Here is a 16,852-nt window from a genome sequence, read left to right as displayed (position 1 = left end):
AAACCAAACCAACTAGTTAGTAACATGATTTAGTGGAAGCATTTTCACGCAAAGTAGAAGCAATAATGGAGGGTTTGAAATAATATAGTTTTCACCCCTTGTTTCTCGAGTGAATATTGAAATAATATAGTTTTCATGTTAAGTTTTGCACGGAAGAAAGAAAGACGGGGATGTAAAGTATTATTTCAATTTGTTTGTAATATACAACATTATATAAATTAACTATAAGAAATAAATAAAATTACATGTTCTCCAAGAGCTTCAATCAACACCGGAGGGTTACTTCTGCAACCACTCTAAAGATGCTCAAGATCACAACGAGTTAGATAAAACAGCTCTAGAACTTTGAATCCAATAACTTGAGTTTGACTCATGATAGGATCTCCCTTCTTGTGGAATCTGAATAAAATAGGAAACCCACTTCAAAATAAATTTTTACAAGGGGTTCTATGGTGTAGTGGTTAGCACTTTGGACTTTGAATCCAACGACTTGGGTTCTACTCCCGGTAGGACCTTTGACAACACAAGACATTTTAAAACAAAACGGTGTTACCACTTCCCATGAGTTTTCCAATAACTCCCAAACTTCATTACCTGCCACATTGATGAGTTTTCCAATAACTCCCAAACTTCATTACCTGCCACATTGATGAGTTTTCCAATAACTCCCAAACTTCATTACCTGCCACATTGATGAGTTTTCCAATAACTCCCAAACTTCATTACCTGCCACATTGATGAGTTTTCCAATAACTCCCAAACTTCATTACCTGCCACATTGATGAGTTTTCCAATAACTCCCAAACTTCATTACCTGCCACATTGATGAGTTTTCCAATAACTCCCAAACTTCATTACCTGCCACATTGATGAGTTTTCCAATAACTCCCAAACTTCATTACCTGCCACATTGATGAGTTTTCCAATAACTCCCAAACTTCATTACCTGCCACATTGATGAGTTTTCCAATAACTCCCAAACTTCATTACCTGCCACATTGATGAGTTTTCCAATAACTCCCAAACTTCATTACCTGCCACATTGATGAGTTTTCCAATAACTCCCAAACTTCATTACCTGCCACATTGATGAGTTTTCCAATAACTCCCAAACTTCATTACCTGCCACATTGATGAGTTTTCCAATAACTCCCAAACTTCATTACCTGCCACATTGATGAGTTTTCCAATAACGTTTTCCAATAACTCCCAAACTTCATTACATGCCACATTGATGAGTTTTCCAATAACTCCCAAACTTCATTACCTGCCACATTGATGAGTTTTCCAATAACTCCCAAACTTCATTACCTGCCACATTGATGAGTTTTCCAATAACTCCCAAACTTCATTACCTGCCACATTGATGAGTTTTCCAATAACTCCCAAACTTCATTACCTGCCACATTGATGAGTTTTCCAATAACTCCCAAACTTCATTACCTGCCACATTGACAGTGTTTCTCTCCTCGATTTCTTCGTGAAACTTAAAGATGGATGTTACAAGAAAGGGCTTGGGATTTATTTGATACCTTCTCGTGGATCGTAGCCTAAGATATTCGCTACCAAAGTTCATCCAAAATCTGATTTATCGCTAGAGATAAAACAAAGGATTTCTTATTGGGTAGCCGATTCTAGGGGTTTCAAGGCTCTATTTCTTCATTAAACCTCTTCCATATCCTATCTTCAGGCTAAAGGAATTGGTTTGGAGGAACGTCTTTGAGTGTAGGACCTTAATTTCCAGAAATCGTTCTCGGTATGCGACTCACTCGAAACGCCAGATTTTCAATCTCGTGGGTAGCTTATTCTACGACGTTTTAGCTCTGGATTCCTTCATCAAGTTTACTCAACTTCTTCCTCTGAAGCTAGAGGAATCCTTAATCTGAAGGAAAAGAGATTGTATATAGGAATTTTGACTCTTATCCCCAATTTAATTTTGAAACCTATTTCCTTCAATTTGGCACGCTCTCGAGGTTATTTTTCTTCGTGGTCTTTTATGGAAGCATTCCTTGGAGGTACAGAAACTGATTGAATCATTCTTTCTCGACGAGTCATCATGTATCCTCGGGTTGGATTTTCAAGTGTTTCTTGAAGTTCTTCAATGGCGGATTGAATTGGGGGAATGGTTTCTAGGCACTTTCAGCACTCTATTTCTTCATAGAACTTGTGGGTAATCTTGTTGAGAAACGGTAGGAATAAGTTTGAAGAGAAATGGTGGATGATTGCTCTCGAATTTGGAAGAAATCTGAGAGTAGGAGACCCATAATCTAAACGCCTATTGCCTTCAATTGGGGGATCGACCTTTCTCGATTCTTATTCCATATTGTTGCTCCTACTTTAGACTTTATAGGAGGAGCTTAAACCTACATTGAGAGATCCAGATTATTCATTATTTAGAAGTTTGAAGAGAAATGGTGGAGGATTGCTCTCGAATTTGGAAGAAATCTGAAAGTAGGAGAAACACAATCTAAACGTTTATTGCCTTCAATTGGGGGATCGACCTTTCTCAATTTTTATTCCGTATTGTTGCTCCTACTTCCGACTTTATAGGAGGAGCTTAAACCGACATTGAGAGCTCTAGAATCTTCGTTATTTAGAGATTGATCTTTCTGGATAATTTTTTGGTGATATCAACTCCGATCATGGCCTTTCGACCTTGGCTTTGCATACTAGTCGTTGGATGTGATGATCCGTGCGTGTTCGTTCTAGATCATATCAAATTTTAGAGGACATCCGACGGTTGAGATTTGAGTTCGAAAGATTTTGCTCGGATGGTCACGGTAGATGCTCTGCTTCTAATTAGAGTGGGATTTATGTAATTATCCATTCTTCTAGGGGTTTTTTTTGGTAATTTACCACTTTCCGAATATTTTATTATTTTTTTTCTTGAAAAATCCAAAAGTTTTCTACAAATTTCTCATCGCTTTTTTATCATTTTTCCCTTTTTTTTTTAATCTTGAGATTCCTTCTAGATAAGGAATTACAAATCGAGAAAGATTTTTTATAATTGATAAAATGACTTTTTTGCCCTTTTGATTTACTTTTTCGTTTCCAATCCTTTTCAAAAGGCCTTTAACTCCGTGAAATCACTTGTTAGGGTACACGAGTGACTTGACTAAGTCCTTTGTTCTTGGTTAATCCTTTAATTTTTTTCCTTTCTATCCATTGGGTCTTTCATGAGTGGCTTATTCTTATGGGAGATAATTTCCTTCATTTTTTGGGTGTTACATATACATACTCGTTACAAACACAAAATAAGAAGCAGACTTAAAAGAAGAACAAAAAATACTAGATTAAAAACAGAGGTTAGTCCATGGCCCACACTCCAAAGTCCACTCTCATCCACGACCAACTCTTAGTTACTCGAAAAAAAATGATAAACATGGAGTGAGTAAAACTTAGTAAGTAGTCTACTAGTAGGTTCTTAATGGCGACCTTAAGCTAGGATATTACTTCTTGTTATGTTTTCAGTATCTTATACTGATCTTGAAAACCTTCTCCTAAAATAACCTTCAATTTTTTCTCCATAAACACAATTTTCTCCCCATCTATCTTTTTTTAAACACTTTTGAAAGTTAACGAGTAGTTTTGAAGCTTTTTTTTTTTTTTTTTTGAAAATTCAACTGTATTTTTTTAAAAAACAAATTAATAGTTTCTATAGATTTTTTTTTTTTTAAAGATTAAGTGTATTATTGAAACTTCTAAAAAAATTATGAGTATTTTTTTTTAGATAAAGTGCAAAGTTCAATGGTATTTTTATTAATTTAGCTTATAATTTTTAAAAAAATACAAATTTTTGTTGATTAAGTTAATATTAATTTTATTAAAATACATAATACCACATCAAAATTAATTTATTAGGAATAAAATTAAAACTAAAAAATCAATTTATTTTAAACTAAAAAATTAATTTATTTTAAAACTAAAAAGTATACTTAATTTGACTAAAACATCCCTTATCCCAACTATAAAGAATTTAATTCCAAGCTCTCTTCTAATAGACAAACGATTTATTAACATCTGTTGTAAAATTTCACTTCATCAATTTAAGTAGCGTTCAACTATAAATATCGAATTTTAAAGTATTCCTCGGCAAAGTAAATCTGTTGAAACTATCTATCAAAAGTGTTCCAGAATGAGTTGTGGAGAAGCGTTTCCTTCAATTCTAATTTCAATTAAGGATGTCAATGACAAAAAAGTGCAAGAGGCTAGAAGGTTTGTAGTGGAAGAAAATAACAAGAGTCATGGACATCGTTTTGTTTACAAGCTGTATCATGTGTCTTATTCATGGTTACTTAAATCTCGTTGAATTGGTGCGCCTTTCACATCAGAGACATTTGTGCCATAAACCGAGCTCTTTGCAATAGCAAACTTATTAAAAACTCTTTGCTTGCTACAACATTTGCTTGACATAATTGGACCAAAGGACGTTATGGACGACCATAGCTCACTATATTGGTCTCCAATCATGAAGTGTGACATTGGATCTTTGTGCATACCATATTCATTAACTATAACATGGCAAGAAATTTTTTATGTTTTGACTGGGCATGCCATATTCTGTTGTTCTTATATATCTTTAGTTACGTGTGATTAAAGCAAAGAAGTATAGACATGGTTTCCAACCAACCCTTCCTTTATAGTTAGTTCGACGAATGGGTTTTTGTTATCATTTTATCGTTAACCCTTCCGCTCGATTTTGTGTTATGATATCATACAGGAAATGAGAAGCGACCTTACTTGGACAAAATTATATACCGTTTGATAATTATTGTTGATAACAAAGATATATTGAATTATAAGCATTTTAAGTTCAAAAGTAACAAATTACTTCTACATCTTTTACTTATAATCTTCATATTCTTTATATAGCGATAAGGAAGGGAGGGATAGAAAAGATACTCATAATATCATTATGACTATGCCATATTTCATTAATAAAAGAGAGTAATACATCCACAAACACACACATATATATTTCGAGAGAGAGAGAGGGCTTTATTATAAGTAGAGATAGCATTCTAGTAGTTGTATGCTACTTGGGGACAAGGAACTCGAGAACTTCTTTAAAAGTTCTGCACCTTTGTAATAAAAGACCAAGGAATATCATCGTTATTTATAACTTCTATCACAATAATATAAATTCTGCGAGGACGACGTTCTCTAGTCATACCAACCAGACCGTTCACCACACGCTTGTAAATGAAACGATGTCCACTATTCTCGTTATTCTTTTCAACTACGAACCTTCCTGCATTCGGCACTACTAGGATATTGACATCCTTAATTGGTACTAAAGCATCTAAAGGCAACCCTTCCACACGGCTCATTCTAACACCTTTGGTAAATAGTTCCAAGAGACATTGTTAGGCCGATTTTGTTCATGAATACTTAAGAATTTGATATTTATAGTTGTAGTTGAACGCTACTTAAATTGATGAAGTGAAATTTTACAATAGAGTCTAATAAAGCGTTTGTCCATTAGAATAGGTTGTATTCTTTAAGTCATTGAGACTAGTGTTACTAGTACTTGTTAGTATATTTGAGTATAAATATTAAAATGATTAGTTATTAAATATTGTATAAATTAAAGCGTTTATAATTCAAATGAAATTCATAACCTAATTCATAAAAAAAATAAATAAAATAATTAGGAAGCATTTATGTGCTAGATCAAAATAAGATGCATAAAAAGAACTTGCCGTAATTACTTTATTCATGGACCTTTCATCTTAAAAGTAACTTAAAATATTGCAATATTGTGATTCAATAGGGAAATTAGGCACGAACTAAAAAAATAATATTTTTAAAAGATGGAAAAATTCATGAGCCAACCAAAATATGTATTTAAAGATGAAGAATTCACAACAGCAATCACAAACAATATTAATTAGCATCTTGTCTTTTGGTTTGTCACATTTTCAAACATGAACAAACCTCAATTTCGAGTCGGTGAGTATTATGGATCATAATCAACAGTACTTTGCAAGTAGCTTTGAGCATTCACAAAAGGTCGAAAGTTGAATTTCTTTAGATTGGTAACCAAATAACCGATGATTATTGTTGAATTTCCAAAAAAATACACCACAAATTTCATTTATAGATATAAATGGAATCATTGATATAAAACACTGATTATATAATTGCATCATCACTAACAAACCCACCTCGTAGTGATCATCTTCACCAGAGGCTACAAATTAAGAAGCCTTCCAGGATTACTCAAAAGTGAACTTTTAAGACAAATGAAGCTATATTTGAGCAAGAAAAATCATGTTACATGTGTCTGGGATACCACGGAGACACCAATGCAAGCAATCGCTACCACCCGAAGTTTCTTTGATATTGTAGTTGGATCTTTGAGACTCATCCCTCCGATGTGAAAGAGTAGTTATATCCAACATTCTTAATTGTGTGCCTCTTACAGTACTCTCAACAAATGGATCGCTTGATCTATTCTACTCTACTTTACTTCCTCTTGATAACGGTGTGGTATTGACACAACTCATATTGCTGATAATCATCACTTACATCCAAAATAAGAGTATAGCGGTCGACTATCGTCAAGGACCCATTCACCATTTCCATTCCTACGGACGGAAAAGTTTTATTACATTCATTTCTTTCTCCTTTCTAACTTCTTCATTCTCACATTAAACTTTTTTTTATTTAAAAAAAATAAAAATAAACGTAAAAAGGGAGAAAGAAGGAAGAAGAAAAGAGAAAACCCTTCATTTTGAAAGCTTATCAAATACTCTTTGACCGATGTAAAGAAAGCTCGAGAATAATTTATTCTCACGTCCCTCTTAGACACGTGTTGGATATATATCCGTCCTTCACATGTCGTATCATAATCATATCATGTCGTAAAAACTTTGTGATTATATCCTTCCCTAATTTATCATAGCCTTAACATCCTTAGACATATCATAGTTGTGTCGTTACCTGAACGTACCTTAGTCTTAACGTTACAGGAACGTATCGTAATGCTATCATTCTATCAATCTATCATAATCCTATCCCTTTCTACCCATAACCTAATCATATTGTTTTATGAATCCATCGTGACCATATCGTTGTTATCAATCTGTCATACACATAACACTTCGATACGTAACCAAACCATAACGTTTCATGAACATGTCTTACTCCTATCGTTACATTACGTTTAGTGCATCCTTCTCGTATCCTATCTCAAATATACCATTGAACACATGGTACCGTAAGTATTATCATACAATTCACATATTATAACATATCATAAAGCATATCGATTCACAAACATTTCACACATATCAATATATATGACACTTGCAGAACCACGAGCACAGTCAACATCAAATATAACCATATGGATGGTAAGGCAACCTACCTGATTAGCTTAGGCTGGTGTCCCCAATTTATCCTTAACAAAGTTCGATTTGTCTTTTGTATTAAAGTGAACCTATATGAACATAACATAAATTTCAATCATTTCTCTAAATTTTATGATGCTCTAGTGTTAGATTTTATGGGAAAATTGCACGAGTAAGGTCTTGAAATGTCTATATATCAAAACTGTTTAACTCTTTCCAAATCTTGATTTTTTGGCTGTATGAGTTTTTTTTTTTTTTTTTTTTGTTACTTGTGTTCCTAATCTTATTTCGGTGTGTTTGTTACATTTTTTTTTTTAATTATGTTAGCAATTAGCCAATTTAATCCATTCATCCTTTATGTTTTTTTTTTTTTTTTTAATTATGTTAGTGGCTAATTTAATCTATTCTATTTATTTTATTTTTTAGCTATGGATGGACTATCTTTCTAAAACATACTAAATAAAACTAAATAATTGGTTAAGAGAGGATATGAGATATAACTTAAGGTTAAATCTCTTTCCCTATGAGAATAACTCATTCTCATGCCCATCTTTGCTACCATGTACTAAATTAAGCATTTTATTTCTCTTGGGTCAAAACCATCCTTAAAGCACAAAATTGAAATTATAGTTAGTCAATTATAATATTTGACGTGCTAGTTTTCAAACTACTTTAAATGGGTGTAAAGAGAGCATGAGAATAACTTAGTTTCACTAATCTGACACGTGTTGGGCATGTACTGAACACTTGTTAATACAATGGATACATTACAAATTTATAATCCATCGTATCAGACACTTGACTTTGAATATATTTTGAGAGTGAAACATACATTAAGCTTTTTTGTAAGTATACAAATATATAAACTTATTTATATGAATTTATTTCTAATATAAAATTGATAAATTTTTTGAAATAATTCTTTTTAATTAATGTATCATTGTCACATCGGTATCCTAGTTTTTTAAGAATGACATGTTACTGTTAGTAACAGAAAAAGAAAACGGTAAGATAAGAAGAATTGGGAGAAATCTCTCATCCAATTGAAGAATGACTAAATCAAATCTAATTCAAATAACTAGATCAAATCTAATCCAAATAACTCAATCAAATCTAATCCTAACAATCCCTCCCTTAAACTGAACACGAATAGTAATCAGTTTATATCTACGACCTCATACCAAACTTCCACCAGGTAACTTCATCAACTCCCTTGTGCCATTTCTGTTTATTGCTCCAGATCCCTGGCTTGCCTCCATTTCTCACTCTTCAATACTTCTCTAAAGTTTACAAAGTTTGCAGGTTCAGTAGGGGTAAACATGGCTGAGCTTCATCATCTTCTTTACAAAAAAAAACTTCTCCTATTGCATAGTCTCTCATCGAGACTGGTGGTCTCTTATTCCTTGCCTTATTCGAGCTAGGAGAGCTTGCTTCAACCAAAGAGCCAGATGAAATATTTTCCTCTGCAGTATTTTCATCTGCCGCTTCTATATCATTATTTCATCTGCCGCTTCTATATCCTTATTTTCATCTGCCGTTTCTATATCATAGAGTCTGTAAGCTTTTGACTCTTCACTAACTCCCAGCAAAACATAACTCAAACTCTTATCATCTAGCTTAGTTCTCTGAGCTGCCTCCTCTTTTTATCTCTGAATCAACTAAAGCTCACAATATTGTTCTTCTTTCTTTCGCTGCAGCTCTAGAACTAATCGTCGCTGTGCTTTTTCTACCCTTCTTCTATTCTCTTCCAGCATTTTATCTAGCTCTTCTCTCTCTTTTCGTGCTTGTTCTTCTTTTTGTCTTGTAGCAGTAAGAGCGGCTTCTTTCTCTTTCTCAAGCTGCACATCAACATCATCAAACAACTTCGTGCGACCTTCTTCTATTCGCCTCTGTATTTCTAATTTAGTCTCTTTAGAGTTTAACCTTTCTTCAACATTCTTCTGAATTAGTTCTTCCATCCTCCTAGTTGCATCTTCTTCTAACTTCTTCAACTCTGTTTCACGCCTTTTCTTCTCTTCTTCCTCTTTCTTAAGCTTCTCTATGGAATGATTCCGATTAGTGGATGCATGACTAGGACTGGAACTGGACGATTTGGGGAAAGGAGATAACGAGGAAGACCTACTTCTGCGTTGGCGGCTGAGGGAACTTGAACGGCTGCTTCTCCTGGAATTGGTAGTGGAATGATATGGGAAAGAACTTGGGTCCCTTCTGCTTCTCTAACTATGGCGATAGGAATTGGAGCGGTGAGTGTACGACAGAGACCTTGAACCACTTTTCCCCATAAGTTTCAATTGAGTTTGAGATATAGCATGCAATACGAACATTCGATTCAAAGACATATTTTTCTCCATGATTAAGCCTCTCTCAGGATGAAACACCTTGCATGTTCCATTTTGAAACAAAAAGGTAACCCCTTTGCTTGCAATTTACCAATACTCAACAAATTGTTCCTCAGGTCTGCCACATAGAACACTCCTGTGATTATCATTATGATTCCATTCACTTCCAGCAGTACATTACCCTTTCCAGTTACAACCATGCTTGAGTTGTTGCCCAGCTTCACTTAATCTCTGAAACTTCCATCAAAATCTGAAAAATATTCCTTCTTCCCACACTTATGATTGCTACATCCTGAGTCAAGGAACCACATATCTTCTCTATTGGCCTTATTCATATTCACGTAAGCCTCAGCGACATCTCTTCTTGACTCTCTGCATAGTTTGTCTCCTTCTCCCTGCTTTGACATTCCCATTGAAAATGTCCTAGCTTGTGACAGTTATAGCACTCCACTGTGGCCTTGTTGAAGGTTTCTCTGCCTCGTCTGGTATTGCTTTGACATTCCCATTGAAAATGTCCTAGCTTGTGACAGTTATAGCACTCCACTATGGCCTTGTTGAAGGTTTGTCTGCCCCGTCCCCTTCCTATGCCTCTAAAGCTTCCACGACCTTGACTCCTTCCTCCAGCAGACTGCACAAGTGGACTCTCCATCGACATACTTTTATTATGACACACGTAGAAGACTGCTGCTTCTAGTTTTAACTAGTTTAGGGCATGACTCTGATACCAAAATGTTAGGAACAAAAAAAGAAAACTGGAAAGATCAGAAGAATCGGGAGAAATCTCTCATCCAATTGAAGAATGACTAAATCAAATCTAATTCAAATAACTAGATAAAATCTAATCCAAATAACTCTATCAAATCTAATCCTTACAGTTATCATATCTATTTGGTATACTATTTATGTCTCGTATCTATATCTCATTTTTATTTTTGTGACTTTGAGATATTTTGCTTTTATAAATAGATATCTTCACGAAAATAAGTTTAATTTATGTTGAGATGGAGAATAAAAATTGACACTTAAGGACGTTGATACTTGGGACTTTGATTCCTCTTGGTGTGAAGCTTGTATCTTGCAATTACTTGTGTAGAGAATGTATTTCACTTAAAATTCACTCAAGACAAAATAATCAAATAACGAATCATATTTGAGAGAGGATAACTTTTTTTTTTTTAATCTTCGAGAAATAAGAAAGAATAAAAATTAAAACATGGCAGGAATGACCTCTTCTTGAATCTTTGTTTTGTTCCCCTCAATGTATATAAAAAAAATAAAAAATAAAAATCTTATATATTTTTATATATAATTTAAGTACCTATTTAATAAAACTCCATCCAAACTTCTACTCATAAATTTAATTATTATTTGTATACCATTGTTAAAATGTAAGAAAATACATGTACAAAATATCTATACTATTGGTAATACACTAGTCTCGGTTGTTTGACTAAAACAATGCAACCATTGCCCAAACTAAAGAATTTGATTCGAGGCTATCTCCTAATAGAGTGAGGCTCAATTAGACTTTGTTGGATTCGACCATATCAATTTGAATAGCGTTCTCCAACTATAAATATTGAACTCCAAAGTATTCACGAGCAAAGTAAGTTTGTTGAAACTATCTATAAAAGTGTTCAAAAGTGAGTCGTGGAGAAGATTTGCCTTAAAATCTAGTTCCAATAAAGGATTTCAATGATGAAGAAGTGCAAGCTATTGGAAGGTTTGCCGTGTAAAATTTCATAGGCCTTGACCCCAAATTTTATAGTATTGTGATAGAAGCTATAAATGACAATAATATTCATTGGTCAGATATTGCAATTGTGAAGAAGTTCCGTCATATGCATCTACCGCCATCCTATAAGCTTTTATCTTTTGAGGAATTCATCAAATTCCCTCTTCACAAGTAGCAGTATAACTACTAGATTGCTTTCTTTACTTACAATAAGTCCTCTCTCTATATGTCCTTGTGGGACATTACTCTCTTTTATCTATAAAAATGGCATAGCCATAATGATATAATAATCCTTATATAAGTATCTTTCCTTTTATACAAGTATCTTTCCTTTCTCTATATGTGCTTGTGGGACATTACTCTCTTTTATGTATAAAAATGGCATAGCCATAATGATATAATAATCCTTATATAAGTATCTTTTCTTTTTCTCTCATACCCATGGATACATAACATGTTAAATTAACTCATACTTAAAAAAATAATTTATCTCTTTTGGAGATGCGGGGTATCGATCCCCATACCTCTCGCATGCTAAGCGAGCGCTCTACCATCTGAGCTATATCCCCCAATTTTTGCATCACAAAACAATCGAGCGCTCTACCATCTGAGCTACATCCCCATGATTTTTACATCATAAACCCTAAATGTCCCATCATCAATAATAGTGAAAATAAAAAAAATATCAAAATATTAATAACAAATAGTTTGGATTGGTGATGCGGGGGATCGATAATTGTGAAAATGAAAAAATATAATAACAAATTAAATACTTTCTTTTGGAGATGCGGGTTATCAATCCCCGTACAACTCGCATGCAAAGCGAGCACTCTACCATCTAAGCTACATCTCCACAATTTTTACGTCACAAAACCCTAAACGTCTCGTCATGAATAATAGTGAAAATGAAAAATATCGCTACTCATTATGTCATAAATAAGGAAATATTGAATAGAAATAAAATAGTAATAACGAATAGTTTCTTATGGAGATGCGAGGTATCGATCCCCGTATCTCTCGCATGCTACAATCCCACGATTTTACATTTTACATAAAAAAAACTCTAAACTTCCCGTCATCAATGATATTGAAAATGAAAAACTATCCCCGCTCATTATGTCATTAATATGGAAAAATTTAATTGAACTAATATATTTAGTAATCGTTTCCTTTGTTGATGCATGGTATCGATCCCAGTAATTCTCACATGGGATGCAAACGCTCTACCATCTAAGCTATATCCTCAAGATTCTTACGTCACAAAATCCTAAACATCTCGTCATCAATAATAGTGAAAATAAAAAAATAACGCTATTCATTATGTCATAAATAAGGAAAAATTGAATAGAAATAAAATAGTACTAACGAATAGTTTCTTTTGGAGATATGGGGTATCGATCCGATCCCCGTACCTCTTGCATGCTAAGCAAGCAATCTACCATCTAAGCTACATTCCCACAATACTTATATCCAAAAACCCTAAATGTCCCGTCAACGATTCCAGTGAAAATGAAAAAATATCTCCGTTAATTATGTCATAAATAAGGAAAGGTTGAATAGAAGTAAAATATTAATAACGTATTTCCCATCATAAGCTTCATCCCCACAATTGTTGCATCATAAAACCCTCAAATTCCCATCATCAATAATAGTGAAAATGAAGAAAATCTAGAGATGCAGGGTATCAATCCCCATACCTCTCGCATGCAAAGCGAGTGATCTACCATCTAAATCTAGAGATGCAGGGTATCAATCCCCATACCTCTCGCATGCAAAGCGAGTGCTCTACCATCTAAGCTATATCCCCACAGTTCTTATGTCACAATAGTGAAAATGAAAAATTATCCGAGCTCATTATGTCCTAAATAAGAAAAAATTGAAAAGAAATAATATATTTAGTAATCGATTCAACTGGAGATGAAGGTATTGATCTCCGTACTTTCCACATGGGAAATGAACGCTCTACCATTTGAACTACATCCCTATGATTCTTACATCAGAAAACCCAAAACGTCCCTTCATCAATAATTGTGAAAATGAAAAAGTATCTCTGATATTATGTCATAAATAAGAAAATATTGAATAGAAATAAAATATTAATAATAAATAGTTTCTTTTGGAGATGAGAGGTATCGATCCTCGTACCTCTCGTATGCTAAGTCGTACCTCTCTTATGCTAAGCACAGCTACATCCCCACAATTCTTGCATCACAAAATCCTAAATTTTCATCATCAATAATAGTGAAAATGAAGAAATATCGCTACTCAACCTGTCATGAATAAGGAAAATTTGAAAAGAAATAATTTTCAATAATATATTTAATAATAGATAGTTTTATTTTGGAGATGCGTGGTATCTATCCCCGTACCTCTCGCATGCAAAGCAAGCGGTCTACCATTTGAGCTACATCCCCACAATTCTCACGTCACAAAATCCTAAACGTCTCGTCATCAATAATAGTGACATGAAAAACTATCCCTGCTCATTATGTCGTAAATAAGAAAAAATTGAAAAGAAATAATATATTAGTGATCGATTCATTTGGAGATGCAAGGTATCGATCTCCGTACTTTCCACATCGGAAGCGAGCGCTTTACCATCTGAGCTACATCCCCACGATTCTTACATTAAAAAATCCTAAACCTCCCGTCATCAGTAATTGGGAAAATGAAAAATATCTCCGATCATTATTTCATAAATAAGGAAAGATGTAATAGAAATAAAATATTAATAACATAGTTTACATATGTGTCACTTGTGTTATTTTAATGTATTTATTTACTTGGTAAATGTCTTTCATACTACAATCTCTTGAAGGGGCATTTTGAGAATCGAACTTTCATAGCACTAGACCAAATGCCCTTGTTATACCACTTGAAACGTATGTATGAAGCCTAATGCCCTTGTTATACCACTTGAAACGTATGAATGAAGCCATGAAGCCTAATGCCCTTGTTATACCACTTGAAACGTATGTATGAAGCCTTAGGCCTAGGTATTATACCACTTGAAACGTATGTATGAAGCCTTAGGCCTAGGTATTATACCACTTGAAACGTATGTATGAAGCCTTAGGCCTAGGTATTAAGGTCGTATTGTAGGAAACACGTGAAGTCCTTGGATGTAGAATTTGTCTTGGAGAATACCTTGGATGTAGAATTTGTCTTGGAGAATACCTTGGATGTAGAATTTGTCTTGGAGAATAAAGCCTTGGGATGAGATGTTAAGAAAGACTATGAGTATTAAGAGCATGATGGTAAGGGTAAAATGTCGAATATGAAGTTAGGTTGATTTCGAATATGATGTCCTTAGATAAGAAAAGATTTAGACATAGGGGCATATAAAGAATTGAACTCAAAAACTCTTGCACCCCAAGTGAGAATCATACCACTAAACCAAATGCCTTTTCTTGAACACCAAATATTTTTAGCTTGTACTTAAATATATTTTTCTCTTGTTGAATCGTTATAATATACAAGGGTTATCAAATAAACCAACAACCCAACAAAAGAAACAAACTAATCAATTTTGGTTGGATTGATTCGGTTCAGTTCATTAGTTTGTTTGATTTAATTTTTCTATTTTGCCTCGTATGACAAAAAAATAAAGTTGTATTGAATGCACCTTAGTTTCATTTAATGTTGTGTTGTTTTCTCAATCTCATTTTAATTTTACAACATTTTCTTATTTTATATTAATTTACTTTTATTTTTATTTGTTTTCACTCTCAATTTTAGTTTCTATTTGAGTTTTGAACCCTTAAAAGTTGGGTTGTGGCAGATTGGTATCAGCCAGATTTTAAATTATATCGATTTTTTCTTAGGATAAAGAGTCGTATATCTCTATGACTCAGCTCGATGACACGTCTCTCCGCGACCAAGTAAGCAGTATATGATATGTTGTAAAACTTGTATGAATTTATTGTATGTTTTGATTTTCGTGGTAGTTATAAAATGTCCTCGGACGTTAAAGAGTGAACATTAACTATATAAGACAATACTGGATCAACGTTATATTGTCTAGATATGGTGAGGAGAAAAAGAGTGGTCATGAGATATCTGACTAGCCTTATGAAAACAAAGAGTTGTCGTTGCAAGGGCGAGACCTCTAATCCATGAAATTTTGGTACTAGAAATGAAGAAACTGGAGATGGTCCCCAAATGTCTGTATGGACCATTTCCAATCGCACTTTCTTTGGTTCCCTGGCAGCGTCAACCAGATTAACCCTGCGGCGTGAAAATCCTTGAGCTTCCACTCCTCCGTGGTCATGGTATCCAGCTTCACCCCCAAAATGCCTAGTAGTAACGGAGTCTAACCCAACGATCATTCAGACAAACATCCATCAACCAAGAGGGGTGAAAATGATGACGATAGTACAGTTGAGAAAGAATCTTAGCCATGATGAATCTACACTTGCTGCCATTGTTGTATTTAAAAAGGGGAGCTCAAGTGTGCCAACCTCAACAAAAACTTTATTGCCACTACATGAACACCACGACCCAAAACAAGAAGGTCAGATATTGGGTTTTAACCTCACCAAGAGAGATAAATCACAAGATTAGTTTTATGTCGCCTACCACAAATAGATGTCATGTGGCTCAGCCTGAGCTAGTTGAATTCTACAAATAGCAAAATGTCATGTTCACAGTCGAGTTTATTTGACCTGCAAAGGCTCTTGTCAGTGATCACTCAAATGCTTGGCAAAGCCACCAAGCCAACACCTCTACTGAAGAAGGGAGACAAAAACAAACCACTAAAGCAACACATGTTCACGCAAAAATACCATCGAGACGGATGTAGAGAAGGGTCGACCACGATAATTTCAAAGCAAATAGAGAGTTATGATAAGTTAAGGTCAGATCAACTTTGAGTTCAAAGCAACAAGAACCAAAGACTGGTGCGAAAATTCTATGGACTAGTCGAAGTTATCCACAAGATTAGGAAGACATCATATAGGATTCAATTGCTTCTATCGATACAGACTAACCCTGTTGTCCACGTCAGTAACTTGAAACGTTATTATTCCGACCAAGAAAACATCAAGTAAAAGCAGGTGGTATGACATCATGCAAAGAAGAAATTGTTTCAAGCGAAGAAAGTAGGATAAACACCAACAGAGAAGACTTGATGAGTTAACAAACCGAGAAGTGATTTTCAATAGCTCCTAGTAGGTTGGAAAAGACTCCTCAATACTGAGATCAGCTAGAAGTGCGTAGGGAGACCCAAAGTCAGCCTCATTCTACAACGTTGAGTTTATGAAGAGCCGGTTGATAGAGATATTGACAAATTGTGTAAGGATAGATGTCGCGGTCATGATTGGCTGAGGCATGTTGCCTGTGGCTACATGTTAGATGTCTCAGCTATTCTTGTAAACGATTTGTGGTTCATGGTGGCATGATCATTCCAAACCCCTTTTACTTGC

The 16,852-nt window shown here is 34.3% G+C and overlaps 1 non-coding gene and 1 pseudogene across 1 annotated transcript; one reads left to right on the top strand and one right to left on the bottom strand.

Annotated features, from left to right (window-relative positions):
• Positions 1 to 443: 443 nt before the first annotated feature.
• Positions 444 to 515, top strand: TRNAQ-UUG (transfer RNA glutamine (anticodon UUG)). The gene has a single exon. It is a non-coding gene; the product is annotated as a tRNA-Gln (tRNA).
• A 75-nt stretch (positions 516 to 590) lies between these two features.
• On the bottom strand, positions 591 to 9,706 carry LOC147790714 (uncharacterized; annotated as a pseudogene).
• Between the last annotated feature and the right edge of the window lie 7,146 nt (positions 9,707 to 16,852).

Source organism: Cucurbita pepo, chromosome 10 (genome assembly GCF_057944985.1).
Source record: "Cucurbita pepo subsp. pepo isolate OVF chromosome 10, ASM5794498v1, whole genome shotgun sequence".
NCBI classification, from domain to species: domain Eukaryota; kingdom Viridiplantae; phylum Streptophyta; class Magnoliopsida; order Cucurbitales; family Cucurbitaceae; genus Cucurbita; species Cucurbita pepo.
This window is presented reverse-complemented; position numbering and strand designations above follow the sequence as displayed.